Source organism: Oryzias latipes, chromosome 4 (assembly GCF_002234675.1).
Source record: "Oryzias latipes chromosome 4, ASM223467v1".
Taxonomy (NCBI): domain Eukaryota; kingdom Metazoa; phylum Chordata; class Actinopteri; order Beloniformes; family Adrianichthyidae; genus Oryzias; species Oryzias latipes.
Genome location: NC_019862.2, coordinates 2,071,100 through 2,093,441, shown reverse-complemented (window position 1 = coordinate 2,093,441; position 22,342 = coordinate 2,071,100).

Genomic DNA, 22,342 nt, shown 5'->3' with positions numbered 1-22,342 from the left:
AAATACATCATAATATGTGATCATTATTTTAATCCAGACTTGACACATCTGACCTCATGTATTTGACCAATTAAATCAGTCTTTGTAAAAAAATGAGGCAGGTTCATTGTTTCGCTAAAGACTTTATTTTATTTTCCACACAACTGGGTTATTAGTTTTTGTGAATCGTTTACTTTGTGTGTTTTTTTGTGCAAATATTTCTTTCCCTTCTAATAAAATTACATTTTGATGACTGTCATCATCAGAGGTGTACTGATGATACATATTTATCCACTCATCTGTACTACTAATGCAATTTCTCAATTTTAACTATTAAAATGCTTTTAACCATTTTTATTTTGAAAAAATTGCTATTTTGTGTATTTCCTGTATTCCTTTACACAGTGCACTGCGAAGTGAAGCAGCACTGAGCTCTGCGTCATGTTAAATTGCACAATCCCATACAAACTTGATTGAATGCATGCTTATCTTAGCGTATGCTAATAAAGTAAAATCTTGTATTCTAGACATGTTACTTCTTTCCATTTAACAGCTAATGTTTTACATGTTTGTTGTTTATTTAGTGATTGGATCCAACATAAAGCTGCACTGTGGATTTGTTCTGAAATCAATCTGTTCCTTTCCTTTAGGCCACATGTGTCAAACTCAAGGCCCGCAGGCCAAATGTGGCCCTCCATGTCATTTTATGTGGCCCACGAGAGCATAAAAGTTTTTCATTTATTTAAATAGAAATAAAAATTGGTGTGTATTTATTCATATCTAGGGGGAATTGGACTTGAAGTATCGGATTGGGCAACTATACATTAGGACTCAAACACTGTCCATATAACCTAACCTGACAGAATCAAATTTAAAAGTATTTATGCTAAAGTAACAAGCAAACAGATTTTTTCTATGGATTGTAATTGTCACTTTAATAAGTTATAATAAATAAAAGAGTTATTTAACATTAAGGAGTAGTTACATTTATTTTTCATTACATTTGGGCTACGTTCACACTGCAGGGCTTAATGCTCAATTCGGATTTTTTGAAAAAATCCGAATTGTTTGCTAGACCGTTCACATTTCCAAGTAAATCCGAACTTTTGTGATCTCCAGTGTGACCGTGACACGACCCAAACGAGACCCGATTGCGCAGAAGCCAGAAGAATACTCAACGGTGAACGACGTCACTTGTTTGCGGAGCAGATGTCAACAACAGTGTTGTCAAAAGCGGAGCTCTTTTTGTAATATTAAATTTATTTTCACAAAGGAGCAGCACAATTACAATCTTCTCATTTTAAGAAGGCAATGGAGTCGGGATCGTCTGTACCCACTGTTGTGGAATGGAAATGTGTATGTGTTGGAGCCGCTCGCCCGCGTGTGTGTGTGCAAGCGCGTGCCGCGATATAGAATGGGGGGGGGCAGTGTGTGCGCGCATTCATGTTGTGTGTTACGGAGGACGCTAATAAAAGAAGGTTTCCCCCAGAATAAATGCTATGGACTCTTTATTAACCCGTTCTGGAGAATCTAAGGATCAGAACAGGGAGGAGGAGGAGGATCGCCTCGGGTCCCCCGCGCTTGAGCACGGTCAAAGGGGAGAAAGAAAAAAAAAGTTATCGCGGGAAAGGTTCAACACCACGCTCTGCTATTTAGCTGGAATTTTTTTCAAAAACCGCCCAGTTGCAATAAGAGCCCTGGAGTTTGGCCTGAAAAGAGCGATCAGCCCAAATATTAATCCAATCGGGGATCTCGCTTCCCTTCCACTGACTGATCTCAGCAGCATCGTCCACCATGGTTGATGTTTACGTTCTCGTTCCCGCCTACTTCAACGCAAAATGATGACGTTTGTTGCGTGTCGATGACGTACAGTTCGGAATCAAGTCGCCTGGCCGGTCAGACGGCGGTCGCAATTGAAAAGAACGGCTACAATTCGGAATCAGGACGGCAAACCCACGGGGCCTGGGTCGCAATTGAAAAGATCGGATCTGTGTCATTCAGACTGTCATGAAAAGATCGGAATTGGGCCGCTTAGGGGCAAAAAATTCGGAATTGGGTCGTTTCAGCCTGCAGTGTGAACGTAGCCTTGGTTACAGGTTCAAATCTGGCCCTTTGAGGACAGACACTATGCTGATGTGGCCCTCAGTGAAAATGAGATTGACACCCCTGCTTCAGCCCTTAAGGCTCTGAAGCCCAAGGAGCCACAGGCTGTTGCCACATGTTTGAAAACATCTGACGTAGTTATGTAATCACAACCAAGAAATCCTAGCTCTTAAAAGGAGTTGGAGGCCACATTGATTTTAGGACAGGAGCCTGTGGGCCGGTGGGAATTTGAACAAGTGCCGCGTTTGGCCCACGGGCTAGACTTTGAACATGCCTGTGTTCAAACTTTAACACAATTTATTTAAACAAACCTTTGTGAATTTTCATTTTTATCTTTAAATTTAATATAAAAGTTACTTAAAGACCCAGTCCAAGGAAAATAGTGTTTTTGGTGTTATTGTTGCATTTTGGAGAACATGCAGACTCCACACTAAAAGGTCCCCCATTGGTGTCCTGTTTCAGGTCCCCCAGCCGGGACTTGAACCTTGTTGCAGTGAGGCAAGAGCGCTAACCACTGCTGTCACCATTCTAAAACGGAAACAAGAAAACAAAAAACTCGCTGACTTATCTACAAAAAAGGAATGATTACATACAGGCGGTGGCCCCAACCACCTTGCCTAGTGTGCATAACAGAAGACAGGCTGCATAAGGTGTACAGGGTCCCCTTTTTTCCCCTGTCCACAAACCTCCCACACTCCCCAGCATAAAGGGGACTTAAGCATTCATTTGAAAGTTGCGATCGAGAAAGAGCCCTCCTTTCCCAGTGATCCACAGGAGCTCATATGCAGGCGTGGTGGGCTCTGGGGCCTGATTGGACAGCTCGTCAGGTCTCCACCAGGTAACTTCACTAAGCACAGCAAGCACATGCAGAGGAAGGAAGAAAGACAGACAGTGAAAAATCCCTGCATGTAACAGCAGTAAATGCAGATTAGGGATGAATTGATTTATCGATAAATTGATTTATCCAAGCAGAATGATCTGTCTGATTCAAGTTGTTAATTGAATCAAATTAAAGTATACTATTATAAAATCGTTTCAAAATTAATCTTGGAAAATACTTTTGGATTGAGACACTGTAGGGTTTTTTTACCATAAGGTAAAAAACAACCAAGTGCATCACAGCAGACAACACACATGTGATGTCATTAAATATTATTGGCATTATTATTCATCCATCATTCCAGTCCAATGTGTGGACAGACTTTGACTAAAGTCATCATGTGACCATCCAGTGTCTAGAATGTTCTAAGAATGTTCCCTTTGGATTCTTTGGATGTGGAAAAACAACAGTGGTGAACTTTAGGAAACTAACATGTGAATGGATTTGACATTCATTCTAGTTTACTTGTTTGTTTGGACACAGATTTCATTAACTTGATGATCTGGAAGAAATCCAAGAATCTGGAAAACTTCACTGTTCAGTAGCAGGACTTTCTGTCTGAGTCTCACTGCTGGAAGTTTGGATAAAGATGATCTGGATCCACTTTAGATCAGAGAATCGGATGGATCAAAATGAAAAAATATAAACTATGAGTCAGATCAGTGAACACAGCTTATGATGTGAATGGTTGTTAATATGAATCGTTGCAGAACTAAAGATAATCATCTTAACCTGTGACCCCTGTGCTACCCTAGGCACTTTACCATTGGGAGTTGGGTCATCTAGACCCACTAGACAGTGCTCTGAACCTTTTTTCTTCAATGATTTGTGATCTTCACTGGTGTCCATGGATTACATGAAATCTTTCCACCTTTATCCACGTTTGTCATGGTAGGGAGAACACGTCAATGTAAGGGGGGGGGGGTCATCTAAGATAGCACAAGGGTCAAAGCCCTCCACAACCTCACCCCTCCATATCTTTCAGAGCTCCTGCCGTTGCTCCTCCCACTCGCTCCCTCAGATCCTCCTCCTCCCTTTGACTGGTTGTTCCACGATCACGTCTCGTTTCCATTTCATTTCTCATTTCTCTGGAACTCCCTCCCCTCTGATCTACGAAATATGGACTCACTTTCTCAGTTTGCCCAACATTTCAAAACTCATCTTTTTCATCATGCATTCGGCACCTAATATTTAACTGCTGTTTTAACTAGTAACTTAATTTGTGTTTTGTGGAGTTTTGTTGCTGTATTTTCATACTTTTACATATTTTTTTTGTACTGTGTGGCGACCTTGAGTGTCCAGAAAGGCGTTATATGAATATAATGTATTATTATTACTATTATTTTTATTACTAATATAAATATGTTTGAGAATAAATCTTGACTGTAAATAAAAATGTAGACGTGGCTTTGTGGAAAAAAAATATTTGAATTGTCTGTTGGACTACAGAACTTCATAAATGCAGAAAATACACCTTCTTCCTTCTTTTGTTCTTCTCTTCTAGTTTCAGCTTGTACATCTTCATCCTCACTTGCAGTCTTCCTCCTGAACAATCTTCCCTGCTTTGTTCCATTTTCAATGACTTTTTCAAATACGACCAACCTTCAACTTCCATAAAAATAATCCTACTTGACTGTGATTTAATTAACTGACCACAGACAACAAATCAAAAGTGTATGACATGTAAATGTATATGCTAGTTATACAGATAAAACATTTAAAATAAATAATAAAAACGAAAACCAGCTATATCACAATTCAGCTTTTAACCACTGGCATATAACATTTCAGCTTTTTTCGTTTAAAACAAATTTGAAGCGATGTCAGACAAAACGCTTCAACCACAACACAACATACAGACTAAAATATGTTAAACAAAGATGACCTTTATTCGCAGTAACGGCTGACATTTAGAAAGCCAGGTGTCTCAGCTTTAAGGAGGTAGTCTGGTTTCTTCTGTCAGTACTGACCTGTTCTGTTCTGGAGAAGGTTCTTTCAGGTGTCTGTACAGGATGGTTCTGGAGCCGGTTTAGATGGAATTTTTCCTGCAGACTCTAGACTCTTCCTTTGTGTTATCAGTAAAACTGAAATGCTTCCAGATTTTTCTTTATTTCCAGTGTCCAGTATCATTTTCTCTATTTTACATTTTGTGTTGATGTAGTTTGTGGATGTCGTTACACTTGGCGCTCCTGCTGTCTCCCTCATACTCGGATCACGTGCTGCTGCTGCGCGTGTAACGACCCCCTCCTGCATATGTATTGACCCGTCAGGTGCCGCTTGAAGAGAAAAAAAACAAGAGCTTGAAAGAAGAAGAACAGAGCTTCCAAAAAGGAGCCGGCTCTCGTCTTTCTCTCCTAACAGCTGCTATAAAAAAACGGTTTCATTGGGAACCAATACTATTGTTCAAGGAAGCAAAAGAATTAGCGAAGACGTGAGGGGAGAGAGGGACGTAGATCGCATTTTGTAGAGATGATATGACTCTAAAAACCACAGAGACGCTAAAATGATGAGATCAAGTGCTGCCTGGTTCACAGTTTTAGGGGCATCATCAGCCTCCAGCTGCTTTTGAATGAGCGTTAACGCAGTAAAGCGCCGTCACGCAGGTGATCTTCCAACCGGTACGGCGTACCACCACCAGGTCTTATACTGGGATGCAGTACCCGACCATACTTTCAGTCCTGCTCGCCATTTTTGTTGCACCGCTTATGTTAGGTTGGGGGTGTGAGGGGCCTTAAGCCAGGGGGAGACAGTGTGAACAAAGGCAAGATAGGAAATAAGTGCAGGCTTACTCTGTACCAATAGTCCCGCCCACAACTCAAAGGTGAATTTCTGATAAACGCTCTGCAGAAACTGTGTTCAGGAAAAGAACAAAGGTTATTGAATTTTGACATCATCATATAAGAAAGCAGACTGGGAACACTTTGAAAACAGATCAAAAAATGATCAGAGAGGGATGTAGAGTGTTGGGCACCAAAAGGCATTTACTTTTTCCAGCGAACTCTGGAGGTCCGTTGGTCTGTGAGGCAAACAACTTTTTTTGGTTTGCGAAGATCTCTGCTTAGAAAAGATGGAACACTTCAACCATGGAAAAGTCTCTGATAAAATATTAATGTGTTGGCTGATGGAGTCATATGTTTAACACCAAAGATTTAGCTCGTGTCGACCCTGTTGGAATTAACCATTACTCTTTAAAGGCAAACCGGATCTTCATTCTCTAGCAGCTTTGTCTTTATTATTTATTTTGATCATTTGAAACTTGGGAGACCATTAAAATGGCCATCCTGAGTCAGCACCATCATGAACTTGTGATTACAGAAAGGCAGTGATGCATTAAATCTAATCTAATACACAAATGCAAAATGCTTGTTCCTTTAAGAGGCATTGTTATTCTGGGTTTGTCCACAAGCCGACTACGGAGGTGGACAGAAAGCGGATGTGGGGTGTTGTGTGGAGGAGGGAGAAGCTATGGGGGTGGTGAGCGTAGGAGTCTCCTAATATGAGTCTCCAAAGGCCAGTATGGATTAGAGAGACAGATATGTGGAAGAAAACAGAGACTGTGTTTTTTAAGAGGCTGGGATTCATTCTGTGCTCCCCTCTCCTTTTTAAAAAGTGTTACAGGATAAATGCTCAATGCTAAGCTGCCCACTGACAAGGAAATAATGTCTGTTAATGTATGAAGACTGCAGCTGAAAAGGTTGTCTTTTAAAAGCTGGCCTCTCGTTCCTATTTCCATCCTTTGTCTTCTGGAAAAAGGGTCTGCACAGCTTATTTATTTCCTCCCAAGCTCCTTTCATGAAACACTGCATCCTCACTGTAAAAATAGTGTATTAAGTGATTTAAATTATGCAGAGGGACGCGCTGCCTTTCCCAATCTTTCTTTGACTGTGATGACAGCTAAAGTGAATGACTGATGTGCTTCAGTGGTGGAGTCAGAGTGGGCAAAGTGAAGGGCTCACAAAGATGAGGGGGGAGGAGGTGAGAAAGGCTTGGCTCCACTCCAGGTTTAGGAGATGAGTCATTCCCCACACAAATAGACAGAGTCCCAATGTTCGGATATGTCTGCATTTATTCCTAAGCTGATGCAGACAAAACAGTTCTGTGACCAAAAAAGCATTAACAGATGAAGACAGTTTTAACGCACCACGGATTTCTCTGAGTGCACCATGTTGGAATAGGCAGGATTACTACGTGATGACTAATTAAACAAAAATGTGACAAATGAGCCTCTTTGGAGACAAATTTACCCCCCTTAAATGCATGAAACTTGAAACAAGTTTCTAACTCTTTATTTAACACCAGAAATGTTGTAAATGACACCTGAAAAACACACCTACCATAACTCTTCAATCATTTATATGGTTCAAGAATCAGCTAATTCTGATGTGGAGAAAAGCAGTTTTGCATGTTGGCTTTGCACTGACATCAGTCTAAGGTGGATTTTCTCCACATCAGAATCTGCTGGAATTACGTTAATAGCATAAACGGTTAAACAGTAGTTAAACGGTAGTCACTGGAGCTAAAGCTGCAGTGTTAAAGGGTTAAAAGTGAACAACCTTCCATTAATGACTCCACAGGGTCACCGAACATTTAATATTTGTAATGTACTTTTTTTTTACCGGATAGGAGGCCTTTTATTTTCTTTGAGATTTAATTTTTTCAAAGCCTAAAAAGTGTTATCTAACAAACATTGAGTTGTCTTGAGAAGTTCCCCTATGTCCTACAAGGACTGGGCATTTTAGCAGTAAAGTGTGACATCACAGATTTTCAAATATTAAAAAAACTATAGAACAATCATTTATTGCAACAATGGCTCAGGAGGTTAAGCAGGTCGTCCAATGTCCCACTCCAAACTTTGTATCTATTTTAAAAGTTTTCCCAGCGGTCTTTCATTGATGATCATGCCATTTTTAGCCAAAATCTAAAAACCTGTGTCGTTTTCTATTGGACGTAGTTTCTGCAGAGCGGCAGGAGTTCATTAGAATTTCGCTTCTGAGTTCAATTCAATTCAATTTTATTTGCATAGCCTAAATTTACAACAGCAGTGGTCTTGATGGGCTTCGTATCGGTAAGTGAAAAAGTTAAACATAAAATCAAAAGGATCATGAATACATAGAATTCAATAAGAAAATACTAAATTGAACTAACAAATAGACTAAGCTAAACTGGACATCCCTGCCCTTAGACTCTCCTTTGCAGTAAGGAAAAACTAAAGAAAAGCATTCTGGAAAAAACGAAGAAACCTCAGGGGTGTCCACATGAAGGAGGGGTCCTCCCCCAGGAAGGACAGGCGATTTACCAGAACTCTTAGAGAAGAATTAACTTATCTAAATCTACAACTACATATTTCAAGTCCAGCAGACGAGCTTCATCCAGATGGAGTTGGGGGACAGCCGGGGGCGCGAGACGAGCCGGAGACACGATCCACACCCAGATGTAGGAGCAGCAGTAGAGGCGAGCCAGAGACAAGGTACACGGTCAGGAACAGGAGCACGGAGGAGCCAACTGGAATCTGGAAGCACTCCCACTCCCCAGGGGGGGGAAGGGGGACAGTACATGAATCACTGCACCAAACAGAGGCATGGAGAACTAAATGATGAATAATGATCAAGAATACAGGAGAAGAAGGGTAGAAGTAGATGAGAAAAGAGGACAGAACCCCAGTGCACCATAGTTACCCCAGCTTCAACTTCTAACAGCCTACTAACAACTTAATGTTATTGTTATTTCGTTTAATAAAAACATTAAGTTAAGTAATCTCAGAATACTAGCTAGTCTGACAATAAGCCTGTCCAAAGAGGAATGTTTTCAGTCTAACTTATATATAGGACGGGGTCATACCATGTAAGGCCTTATAGGTTAACAGGAGGATCTTGAACTTGATTCTAGAATCAACTGGGATCCAGTGAAGTGAAACTAACACAGGAGTGATGTGATCTCTTCTGCTAGTTCCTGCTAACAATCTAGCAGCTGCGTTCTGAACAAGCTGGAAACTTCTTAAGGAACTCTTAGGACATGCTGCTAACAAGGAGTTACAGTAATCCAGCCTAGACGTAACAAATGCATGGATGAGTTTTTCAGCATCACTCTTAGAAAGTATATTTCTGATCTTCTGATTTCTTTCTTCGGAAAGAAATTTTGATCCGAACGAGTCTGACCGGGGCAGAGTATTCCGAACGGCACGTTTACATGACACATTTTCTTTCCGATCAGAAGTTCATTCCGATTACTTTTGCCCATGTAAACGCGGCTATTATCGTCATTCTGGTCAGGCTTCATGGATGAATACAACTGCGTATCGTCGGCATAACAATGAAAATTAATGCTGTGTTTCCTGATTATGTTTCCTAGGGGTAGCATATAAAGCATAAACAGGATGGGTCCTAAAACTGAGCCCTGTGGGACTCCATAGTTGACTCGAGTGCACTGAGAGGAATGGCCATTTACATTAACGAACTGATACCTATTGGACAGATAGGATTTAAACCACTGGAGAGCAGATCCTCTGATCCCAATGTCCTGCTCTAATCTATGGAGTAACATACTGTGGTCGATAGTGTCAAAGGCTGCACTGAGGTCCAACAGGACCAGAATAGAAAGTAGTCCCAGTTAGAGACTCCAATAACAAGTCATTAGAGACTCTAACTAGTGCAGTTTCCGTGCTGTGGTGGGGTCTAAACCCCGACTGAAAGTCTTCAAAGTGGCTGTTTTCCTGTAGGTGGCAGTAAAGCTGCTTAACTACAACTCTTTCTAGGATTTTAGAAATAAAGGGCAGGTTTGATATCGGTCTATAGTTGGCCAAGATGCTAGGATCCAAACTGGGCTTTTTCAGAAGAGGTTTAACAACTGCATATTTAAAAGACTGTGGCACGTAACCCGTTTCCAGAGAGGTATTTATTATCGTTAATATGGAATCATTAATTAGGGGGGAAGGTTGAAGGGGAGTTGTGGGCGAAACTGTTGGCAGGGCGTAAGCCCACCATCCTTTTGTCTACATTCTCTCCAGCTAGCTTACAGCCCCTCACAAGGCCAGCCTAACATTAGCGCTCCAACAAAAATGGCAGCAATATCAGAGCTATCCAGCCTCACAGTTTGGATCCAGATTCCAGCTCAGACCAGGAAAACAAAGATGTTCATGGATCTATTTGTCTGACAGTAGATGATCAGAATGGAATTTAGCGGGGAGACTTTGGCTCACTGATTGTAGTTTGTACGAAACAAGAGTCGGTACAATCTTTTCCCTTTTTTTTACTCGCCTTTTTATTCACAATGATTTGGATAAAGAAATAGTCAGTAATGCAGTTTTAAGCCTTATTTTCTGATTGTCCTCCATCTTCAGATAATGCAACAAGAACATGTAATGGATTTTTGGTGAGTAATATGCCTAAGGCGTTTAGTTTTTCTGTTTTATTAAAAACCAGTATGCTACAAAAGTTATCTATCCTTGGGGCAAATGTATCTTTGTCATGGTCAAGGGTGAACTGTATCATCCAACAAGCACTCACAGGAACCATGTGAAATCAAACATAATGAAGCCTCGCATGGACCTGAATAAAACGCCAAATTAGTTTTTTAATGATGCAGAGTATGCACTTCTCATTCATTTAGGTCAATTTGTCATTTACATGTATGATTTCAAGGCTCCTTCACTGCATAAAATATTTATCAATTTCCCACTTGATAGCTGAAAGGGCATGGAAGTGGCCACAGCATCTCTGCCAAGCTCACAGACAGCTCTTAATCTTCCTCAGCACTGACCAGAACGATGTGAAACTGCATTCACACGGAAGCCTTGGCCAGAGCTGAGTGAGAAGATTCTCAGTGATGTGGGTGAAGTTTCTAAATAGCCAAGTTGCCAAGTAAATCTAAAAATTCATGACCATCCCATCGTCGTGAAATTTGAGACTAATGATCTAAGTCTCTCTCCAAAATATACAAACTCTTATGTAACCTAGATAATAACATTTCACTTCCGACAACAAAATGGGATGCAGATTTGAGCATCAGCACAGATGAAAGCTTCTGGTCTGAACTTTGTCTAAACACCTTTAAACTGACAAAAAGTCCAAATTTGCAGCTAATCCATCTCAAAACTCTTCACAGAATTTACTACACTGGACAGAGGATGTTCAAGATGGGTCTCAGTAACTCAGACATTTGTGAGCACTGTGATGGTAATCTACCCGACAGTTACATGCATGCACTGTGGTTCTGTACACCTGTCCAGGCTCTCTGGCAGCAGCTATGTGCCGATCTATCAGTCTGGCTTAAGGTTTCAATCACGGCTTCACCTTCACTTTGCGTGTTTGGTGACATGAGTGCCATCGATACAGGGGGAGGATTATCTACTGTTGATTTTCTGCTTATTAACCCATTCACAATGTATTTAGCCAATTTGCAACATACTACACAGTTGTAAAACAAATTATTTAAAAACAACTGAATGGGATTTCCTAACTTCTTTTTTTACTTTCTGTATTTCACAGGTAAAGTGTCTCTCTCTGGGCGGCAGTGGCTCAGGCAGTTAAGCGGTTCAATCCCCACTCCCTCCAGCCAATTGTCGTTGTGTCCTTGGGCAAGTCACTTCACCCTCCATTATGGCTCCACTGGTGTGTGAATGTGTATGAATGTCCCGGTGATGGTCAGAGGGGCCGTAGGTGCGAACTGGCAGCCACGCCTCTGTCAGTCTGCCCCAGGGGAGCTGTGGCTACAACCGTAGCTCACCGTCACCAAGTATGAATGAATAATGGACACATTGGAAGCGCTTTAAGTGACTTGAAAAGCGCAGATAAATCCAATTCATTATTATTCATATTTTAAGTTGGGACAGTTTACAGAATTGGTGACTACCAGATATTTTTTGCTGAACTGTATACATGTCTTTGACAGTGTCTTTGAAGGAAAGCAACTCTCTAAGTCTTGAGAAACCAGACATGTCATAATAATAACACCCGGGGTTAACCCTAGGCACTAATATTTTAGTACTTTTTTTCTGCATTACGTATGCAGAATGAATGTTGTTCTTTTATGCTACATCCATGTGCTGACACCTTGATGTCTACTTTCTTCAATCAAAAATGGCCTCACAACTTTGTGTGACAACTGAACAGCATTAAGAAAAGTACAGAAAAGCAAGTTCTTTAACCGTAAGTAACAGTGTGGGTCAATGTGGGTCAGACTTTTTTGGTTTTCAGCTTCAGGAAAGGGAGAGGGAAAAGTAGTTTTCACCCTGTATTAATGGAACTCACCACCCTTTGTGATCTTATGAATGCATTCATTTAGGGTTTGATGTGCTCTTCGGGCAGAAGATACAGAACCCTGTTGGCTAGGACAAACCTCTACAAAAAAGCATTTATCCCCAATACAGTCACTCTGCTTAATTCACTACTGCACTTATTTTAAACTGGATGTGGATGGTGCAGTCTGTGATGTTTATGATTTGTATGTATTTAATAATTTTTCAAATTTCCATATGAAAGATGAATTTCTGTTAATTAAACAGACAATAAAGTTGATCTACTTGATATGCCTTCCCGGGTGTGTGAGTGGGGGGAATGTGTTCATGTGTTTGTCTGTATGTGTGTGTGTGGGGGGGGGGGGGGGGGACCTTGAGCCCACTGGTGTAAAAAGTGGGTCATTCACAGCATGAAGGTAAAGCAATGGCAGGTCGACAAGAGGCATGGAGAAGCTGGAGGAGGAGCAGAGGCCTCTGTAAATGGAAGACAGGAGCAACTGCCACAATGCTGCACGTGCCGTGTGCATGCAGCATGTTTGCTGTGTGCTGTCTATGTGGGTGGATTGAGCATCCAACTAATCAGACGTGTTTCGGTTGAAAGCATGGCTGCTCACAGAATGTGAGACATTTGCCTTCAACCTTCAGCCTCACTTTCATGCTGCAGCAATTTTCAACGTGTCATACATCTGTTCAGACATGTTTAGAAGGACACATCAAAGGGCTGAATATCTCAAAGGAGTAGAATAAAAGAAATGTTTCCCAGATAAAAAAAATCCTAGAAAACATTGTTTTTCTACTTTACCACTTCAATCTGTAACTGTTTATATTTCTGTCATCAGATTTTAAATTAAAAAAAAAAAATTAGAATTGAGTTTTGGATGAGTTTCAGGATAAGTTTATAGGACAGTTGGGACCTCTCCCTCTGGGTCGGCTGCTGTTCAGCCACTGCGGCTCTGGATGGGGACCTGCATCACTGCTTAGCTGTGGTGGAGCGGTCCCCGCCTGTGAACAGCTGCACTTGAATGGTTATGCAGCTGTTCACAGAGAGGGAGGTTCCAATTATTCGTGTTTCCAACATCTCGTTTTCATGCTCAGCCTATTTCTCATTGTCTTTCCCATAAGTTAGGGGGTGGGAGGTGTGAAAGAAGTGGGGGTTTATGTAAGTACGGGGAGGGGGGCCCTTTTTTTACTTTTTATAGTTTTGAGCTTGTTTATTTTTAATTTTCATGCTTGTTTTTATATTATTTATTTTGTTGGATTTGATTTGATTTGAACAGGTACGTTTGTGACACTTGAGTATGTGTGTGGACAGGCCCCGCCCCTTTTAGATAAGGTTTAGCCTAAATTAGAAAAGGTGTTCATACAAATGTACACCTCATGTGTCAGAAGATCCATAACCCTCTTTTGTAACAGTGAAATCTGTTCAACACAAGAGGCCTCCGGCTCTCATTTGATAGCTCAGCTGCCGGACAGGACAAGTTTAGAAATTTTACTGGTTGCTTGTTTTTTTCTTATCAAGGAAGGGCTGTACACAAAAAAGCACCGGGTTCAAAACGAAGCATCAAAGCTTACAGGTTGTCTGTCAATTACTTGTTCATCCGCCAACCACGCTTCTCCCCGTCCGTTTTTCTCCCCACCAATGCCAGCAAATAAGCTTCATCAGTTGGATTAGATATGGGAAAAGGTAAAGTAGCAATATATGTTGATCTGTTGTTAATAAAAAGCAAAGAACATTAACAACATAACATACTTCATGCTGTAAGCATCCTTTGTCTGCCAAAGGCCAAGAGTACAGCAACTGAAATAGCTCAATTAAAAGGAAAAGCACCATTAATTGCATAGTGTATATCGTCAGCCTAATAGCATATCTGCCTAACTCATTTTTTCAGGTTTTTGGAAAAGAAGAAAAAACACCTTTTTTTCACCAAATTGTAAGAACTTTTTATTTATATGTTAATGGTGACTCCCACCAGATGTGTGAACCCGTTTGAAATAAAAAAACAGACACAATAGCTATTGCATAACATAGAAAACTGACTTGTGCAAATTTTGCAGGGAACTCAATTTGACTTAGGCAGTTTTTATAATAAAGTAAAAACCATCAAACTTGTTTCTTGCCTTAACATAACCTGGTTATTTAACTATTTCCTTAACCAATGTTAAGACCTAACATTAACTAACGTGAAACGATGTTTCACTTGCCTAACCCAGATTGTTTCATTTGCCTTGGTGAGGCAGGTTGTTATAGTAGTCATGGACCACTCTTGGTAGTACGAGTTTCATTGACTGGAATTTCCTCAGAGTGAGTGGCAATTGGGTAGGAAAGAGTGGGACCCAGGGGAATGATTCTCTGGGGATGGTCACTCGCTGAAGCAGGCCCTCTCAGTCTGACTCAAACGCTAACTTATAGCGAATCCATCTGCCAAGTACTGGAAAGCCTGAAGGTCATGGACTGTGGGATCACCTGGTTTTCCACCTGGCCGGATGGTTTTGACGTAGGCCCCAGATAACTTCATGAAGTTGTTGTGGTACAACTGGGTGACCTTGTACGGGGATGGGTTCAAACGTGCAGTTTCAAAAATGATGATGTAATCACGCAGAGTGTAAATGTCTTTCCTGATACGGCGTTCAATGCAGCTATGCATGGAGTCACACTCCATTTGTGTGTGCCCTGCAACCAGAAATTTTTGTACAATTGTGACATCATGCTTCATGGCCAGATCAAGGTACGCATTTGCAATGGTGCAACACCGATTCTGATAGCCGCAGCCATCACTCCAGACTATGACTTTTTAATATTTGGGTTGGCCTCTAAAGGGCCGTACACACCGGGACGAATATCGGCGCACGTTATTCGCCAGCGTTTTTCGCCTCGTTTTTTGTGTTCACACCCAAGCGATTTTCGCCTAACGATGAGCCGAGTGAACATGCAAATTCATTCCCTGACATTAGATGGCGCTTAACGTAAAACAGAAATACTCCTGTACACAAGGTGGCGCTGCGCAACTTTACCCTTCTTAAAGTCGCTTTTCACTCAGAAGAAGAGAGCAAGTATTTACGCGCTTGTCAGAATCATACAAAGAAAACATGAATATTTCAAGCACCAGTAGCTCCAGTTCCAGCAATGAAGAAATTATTGTTCTGTTGAATGATGAAAGACGCCGGAAAAGACGCAGATGTACATCCCATAGTTACAAGAAGAGAAGAACATGGGGAGTTTTATCGACTGGTACATGAGCTGAAAATGTATCATGAGCGTTTTCAGGGATATTTTAGAATGTCCGTCATTGAGTGCATCTTCTTCGTCTTATTTCTTCGTGGCAGTGTAGATGCTACTTGGCGTATATCTTCTTTGCCGTTATGTATGTGTGCTCAGCAAGACAGTTTTTTGTTTGAGTGCCCCCAAGTTGTGTTTTACTGTAACTTCAGAAGCTCCAGACACGTGTGCAAAAGATAGTTTTTGACGCGGCGCGTCAAACCAAAAAAACAAACCCAAGGCGTTTTTTGAAAAATGACGCTTTTACGCGTAGCGTTTTTTGCGTCGGTGTGCACACTCACATTGGTGCCCTTTGTTTAGTCACGAGGCGTTAAACGTCGGCGAATATCGTGCGCGAAATTCGTTCCGGTGTGAACAGGCCTTAAGACTGACTCAAAGTGTTTGAACTGCAGATGGGCAAAAACCTCACTGCTGAGGGAGCCCTCATGCTCCTCCCAGGGGTAACAATAGCTATCTTTTTTACCCAGGTTGAAGCAAGTAAAGTTGTGTATCTGCAGTTTAGTTTTATAATACATTGGGCTCGCTTGGGTCTTGGGGCACAAAAGAACACGATGCAGGTCTATTGTCCACACTGAGAGTTTGTCACTGGATTCCTGTTTATCCTTAGCTTTTTCAGCCTGAGCTTCAGCCTTTAATTTCAAATGAGCATTAAGGGTATCCTGATCTACATTTCCTGCCTTGGCACCAACACATACATCACACTGGTCTTTCCGTGTTATGAACACAGAGTATTTCAACTCACGGAACACTTTGCGGAAATACCCCTCACTCACAACCCGTGCTCCATTCTCACCAACAGCTTTACAGTATTCTTTGTACAGGTCACAAATAACTGTTCCAGGCTCCAGAAAGGAATGAATAACCTTACCTGATGAATCAAAGATAAGATCTAATGCTTCATTTATGCTAAGACGAGCCTTGTTCTTCATAGGGCAGCCATTGTTGTGTAGCGCCAAAACTGCTCAAGTCAATTTGAGATGACTTGAGCACATTTTTATATGGCATCAAAATGCCCAAGTCAATTAGATGACTAAAGCAGATAGTGTTTTTTGAATGATGGAAGCCTTCTGATTGGCTGAGAAAATAGGCAGTTATACAGGGTGGTGCAGCAGTGAAAGGAGAGTATAGTTAGGCCAATATCTCAATTTGGCAAAAAAATGAGTTAGGCAGAAATGCTATTAGGCTGACGATATGTAACATACTCCATTGTAGTTTGTTCTTTACGGTTTTTGACAAGCTTGAAATAAATGCAGTCAAACAAAAAGTAGTACACCTTGTCACAGCGAGGTAAGTAGCTAACTGCCATTCTGTTGTTCATGGTAACTTTTGTCCCTGAAGTGACATTGTTGCCCAGAGCCTTCCTTGTAGCTCCTAATAAAGAGAATTCCGTCCCACCAACACATTAATGCACACAGTCCCCAGCTGATCGAATGACTGACGCACTTCCACTACAGCCCCCTCACTTCACAGTAACCTCCCTGGTAGAGAGTGCACATGTTTCACAGGTTCCATTTACTCAAGGTGAGACACAGATGATGTGACAAGCTGCTGCCATGACAACTGTTGGCTAGGTAGAGTCATGTGACATGCGCTTACATCTTCTCTGACAATGAACTGGACCTTCCTTCTTCTCCAACTAAAACATAAAAAAGACAGGCTGTGCAACCAAAAGTAGATCATTTTAAAAAGTATCTTTATTTTTTCATGGATTAGTAATTAGCCTGACCTAAATTTGTAATTTTGTGCATGATGAATCTACACACTTTTCTCACACACTGAGCTCCTCTCAACCAACATTTGTTCTATTATTTGAGGAAGCTTTTTCTCTGGAAATTTGATTTTCTGCTGCTATCAGGTGATTTTTAAGGTGTGTTTTTAATCTTTTGTTGCCTTCCAAGGCAGCTTTACAGGGACCAATACTCAGCCTTGATATGACGCTATCAGTGCAACTGGAGCGTCCAGAAAGAAGGCATTATGAGAACCAAGAAGTGTTTCAAGTGTGTTTTTACTTTAATAAGACTTTAATAAACTTTATAAAACATAGTTGATATTTGTTTTTTTGAAAATGTTTATCCAGTTTTGCTTAATTTTGTCTTATACTTAAGGAAAGCAAAGCACCTCTTCATAACACAGCTGATTACATGTGAAAAGTGCATATCCTTAACTTTGCTCCATCATCTGCAATATTACAGTATAGCAGCAATAGTCCTTCCCTCCCCTTTTCCCAAGTTCAGTCATCTCTGAATTTTGCAATTAGACACACTGCTGCTCCGACTGTCTGCAAATAGGAAGATATTTTTCTGGTGACATTTAAAAGGACTCACTGCCCCACCAACCTCTCATCTCCCTGTCTATTGTCAGCATCCTCAGCAACCTATAATGAGAATGTGCACACTCTGGCTATTATAAATAGTCTATGTCCTGGCTAAATGCAACACCTCTTGTTGGGTGCTATTTAGGCAGCATGATTCACTGTGATTCATGCCAACATGTATCCTATCTGTTCTCGCACGAGGTGGATGACTGGAAGGAGACAAGGAGCATGATGTGTGTGTGTAGGCTGTGTCACGAGTGTAAGTGATACATTCTTCAAAGACAAAAGGAGACTGAAAGTGTTTAAGTGTCAAACCTGCCGGCCCACTTTAAGAAGGTAATAATCTACAGAAAATTGAAATAAGTGTTTTAAGTTGTAGTGATACAAAGCTATTGTTTTTGTGTTGCTATTTGAGCATAAGGGAGAGTGAAATCTTTTTATCAAGCTTGTGGTTTTATGTGCGTACATGCACTTTATATTAAGGTGGCTATAGTTTTACCTGTCTATAGAGTGACGGACAGCTACTCAACTAGACCATTTTGTTTGTTGCACATGGCACTAAAGAACATTGTACCGATCTAAGTCTCCTCTGACAACTCCCCCTGTTTTGCACATTCTTTAACCTAATGCTGTATGTTGTCTGATAAGCTTTCAGTTTTCTTACGTCAATAAACCTTCAGGGATTGCATGCAAATTTGTTTTTGTGCCTTTTTGTCTGTGTGCATGCACATAGGAGTTCTAGAGCACATTAGCTACCAGTACCCACGTGGGTGTGTGGTGGGTTGCTTAGAGTAACATTATTAGCCGAAGCAGGCAGGCAAAAAACGAGAGAGGACAGCAACAGGAAGGGGAAGTACAGTTTGCTGGTAGCCCACCACTTCCTGTAGCCTATGTCTCCAACACCTGCAGCCCACAGATCAGAGCCGTTTCTAGAGCTAGCTTGTTTGCTTTCGTGCAATGAACAGAGCAGGATGATTTAAAAAGGGAAAATGCTCTGGGTGCAATGGTGCCAGTTTTTTCACTAACAAATAGAAGTCAAACCAACTTATTTTCTAAATTTGATACCTGACAAGTCAGACAAACAAGTGTTGGAGACAAAAGCAAAAACAGAGAGCAAAGCTGTGTTGGACTGAATATGTGGTTGTGAGGATTATTAATCCTGCTGCATTCTTTCCACTAAAATTTAAGCCTTTTTCGTTCTTGCCTTCAGGCTGCAGGCAACGATGATGACCCCTCAAAGATTATACACAGACTGAAGTGTCGTGAGAAAACCAGTAGAGGTCCTTCTTCCATTATCTGTTGGCAATGTGTCATTCTAGGACTTGGAAACAAAAGGTAATGAGGGTACACCAGCACACATGTTTGTACAAAATGTTATAGTTTTATTACATTGTTTTTAATGACACATTCTCTGAAATGTTAGGAATGCTTCATCCCCTTCAGCAGCGTTCCCCTCCACTGCAGGAGTAGGCTCTGGCTGACTCATGTGGAAGTTGAGGAGAAAGACTGAATAAGTGGATCAGAATTTCCTGGTCTGGTACACATACTGTGAGGCAACGCCAACACCCCACCCTTTGCCCTGAAGGGATCACACATCCCCAATGAACTTTCCACCCACTCACCAAAGAATGCAGAGAGAAGGGAGGAAGCAAAGAGCCTTAAGAGGCACAGAGAGGCGGAGACAGGAAATGTTAATGGGAGGAGAAAAGGGCCATAGACAAGAGACAGACACATTTTGAAACCTCACAATAACAAATGTAAAATGAATGAGAGAAGAGGCATAGAGGAAGAGCCAAAACAGCTGATGACACACTAAACAGCTCTGTGATCCCACAAAACCTCAGGGGCCCTTCATCGCACGCTTTTAGATTGTGTTTTACTTTCTATAGGGTGTTAGTGTGTCTGCATCCTTTACCCCTACTTGCTTGGAATCCAGATCAGAGCACCTGAATAAAACTGAGACCTGGTACCTTGTAACATTGCTCAGCATTCCAAAGTACAAAGCTGCAGCATTGTTGAGGAAAGGTTAAAGCTGTTTCAAATTCTCCCAGAAAATGAGAGGCCCTCTCTATAGTGGTTGTAAAATGAAAGGTTGACATTTTGGTTGGATAGGTTGAATATCTTTAGTGTGTGGAGCAAAATATCAGAATGATCAAATCCTAACACAGAATAACACAGAACTACAGCATCAAGGCTCTGAGTGAGATCTCACAAACCTTGTTAAATCTAGTAAAACGTCTTTACACCTCTCTGATAACTCTGTGAAAATCAGCTAATGACAAACACTGAAAGGGTGGCAGTGAAATCTATTTATCAAGGTTCCTTGCAGTAGGAATTAGATTCATTGACTGATTTCTGGCCAAGGACAGAGTAAAAAGTTTGGATATGCAGGGGTTAGAACATGGAGAGATTTTATAAAAGGTCAGATCTGACACCAAACATTAAATCTCTGTTTTACTCAGGATTAGCCAGTGCATTTTGCTCTTCCTGTGTTCTATTCAGGTCAGCTATTTCAACATAATAACCTCTCCCCTTTCTGCTCATAAAGCACAAGGTTATTTTTAACCCAACTCCAGGGTTACAAAGGGAATAATTAATCCAACCTCTAAATTGATTTGATTCTTAATCTTGGGTTAGATCCATAATTTTCTGTTTTTGCTCGTAGGACCCACTGTAGATAACATAGTCAAACCTTCTAACGTATTGCAATAAAAATATTCTAAAATCACACATTGCCAATCAATATGTGTTCAACCCAAAGAAAAAAAACAATGAATTTATGACAAACATTTATTCAGACAAACATACCAACAGGGGCACACATCTGACCCGATGCTTTCTTGGATCAGCAGGAGCTAAAGTTTAACAGATAAATGTTTCAATACTCAAATCTCTTGGCTGGGGTCACCATAGCATAAACATGAACAATTTTATAATCACCAACAAGCACTTTTTTACTTATTTTACAGTTTAACTTTTTAACACTGGTGACACCCAAATAATACACGCTCTTTGACATATCGTAAATCTTCTACCGTTTACGTGATCTACAGGATTGCAGCTGATTCTGACACAGAGAAAAGTGGCTTTTCATTACGGCTTTGCACTGAGATACAACTTTACTAATTTAAAGTGTGGCATAACACTGGAAATCTGCGTCAGAATCAGCTGATTTATGTTGACTGCATGAGCATTTCACTATGTAAAGTGTTGCATTTCAGCGCAAGACCACTTTTCTCTGCTTCGGAATTAAAATCATTTTGAGTTATGAACCAATGTATGGATCAGAAAAACAATCGTAAATTGGGTTGAAATAAAACCTCGGATAAAACCCGGATTATTAGTATTGCTCCGAAAAATAACCCATAATTAAAACCTAACAACAAAAACCCAAGAACTGGGTTAAAGAAAGTGTGTTTGAAGAAAGTGCTTTAAGAGTGTTAGATTCATAATCAGATGGTCATACAGGACTGCAATTTCTAACTGTGGCTGTTTCTTTACCTCCATTACTGTAATTCGTGAGGTAGGGGGAGAAATATGGAGGAGGTAGGTGGGAATTTTAGTCAGCATTCCAGTTCAAATGAAGTGGAGCAGTGATTGTGTGGGTGGGTTAGTGGTGGGGGTGGGTGTTGTAGTGCTGCAGACTGATAGAGAAAAAAGCAGTTCCTGATTCCATAGCCTTGAGCTCACCTCCTCTCTCCTTCTCTCATTCACTCCATTCCTTTCCTTATCCTCCCACCCCCACTATGCCTCTCCGTCCGAGGTGTTAACTGTTTGTTGGGGAGTTCCACAGACACCGGCATTGATCTCAGAGAAGTAGAAATGCAGCTCTGGCTTCTTATTAGAAGCAAAGGCTTGCACTCCTGAAAGATCAAATGTTATTTTCTCCTCAAACCATTAAAGTTCCTTACAGGTGGACTTCACAGAGGGCATGCGTCTGGTGTGTGTCCACGTCTCTCTGCTGGCCTGGGAACGCCTCAATAATCACTCAATACAAAAACATAATAAAGTTAACAACGACAATTAAAACAGGAAATCAAACAATTAAAACATTTAAAATCAAACAACATCATCCAATCAGCAATGTCAGCACTTTTCTGGTTCCTCATTAGGTTTCCATTTTTAACATTTCATTTTGATGTCTGGAAATTCTTTTTCATGCTATTTAAGATTGCATTCAGTTCCTGTGTCCTGCTTCTGACTGCTACTGCCATGTTGTGGCCGGCTGCACTCTAAAATGGAGCTTTCTCTGACCATTGAGAGTTGCTGCCAACTCAAGGCTGAAATAACAAAGTGTCTGCTCTTTGGTGAGGTTCTTCTTTTGGTGGAGAGTGAGCTTGTCAGGAACTGGTTGTGGAGGACCAAACTGCAGGAGACCAGGAATGGCGACAGATAGCAAAACATTTAATAAACAAACCGAAACATGACAAATTCATGGGGAGAAACAAAAAGGTGACAAAGTAGTAAAGAGCAGATGACCTGACAAGGATGATCCAGACACTTAAATGGGCTGAGGGCAATCAACTGAACTGAGGACAGCTGTGGATCATGAAGCTG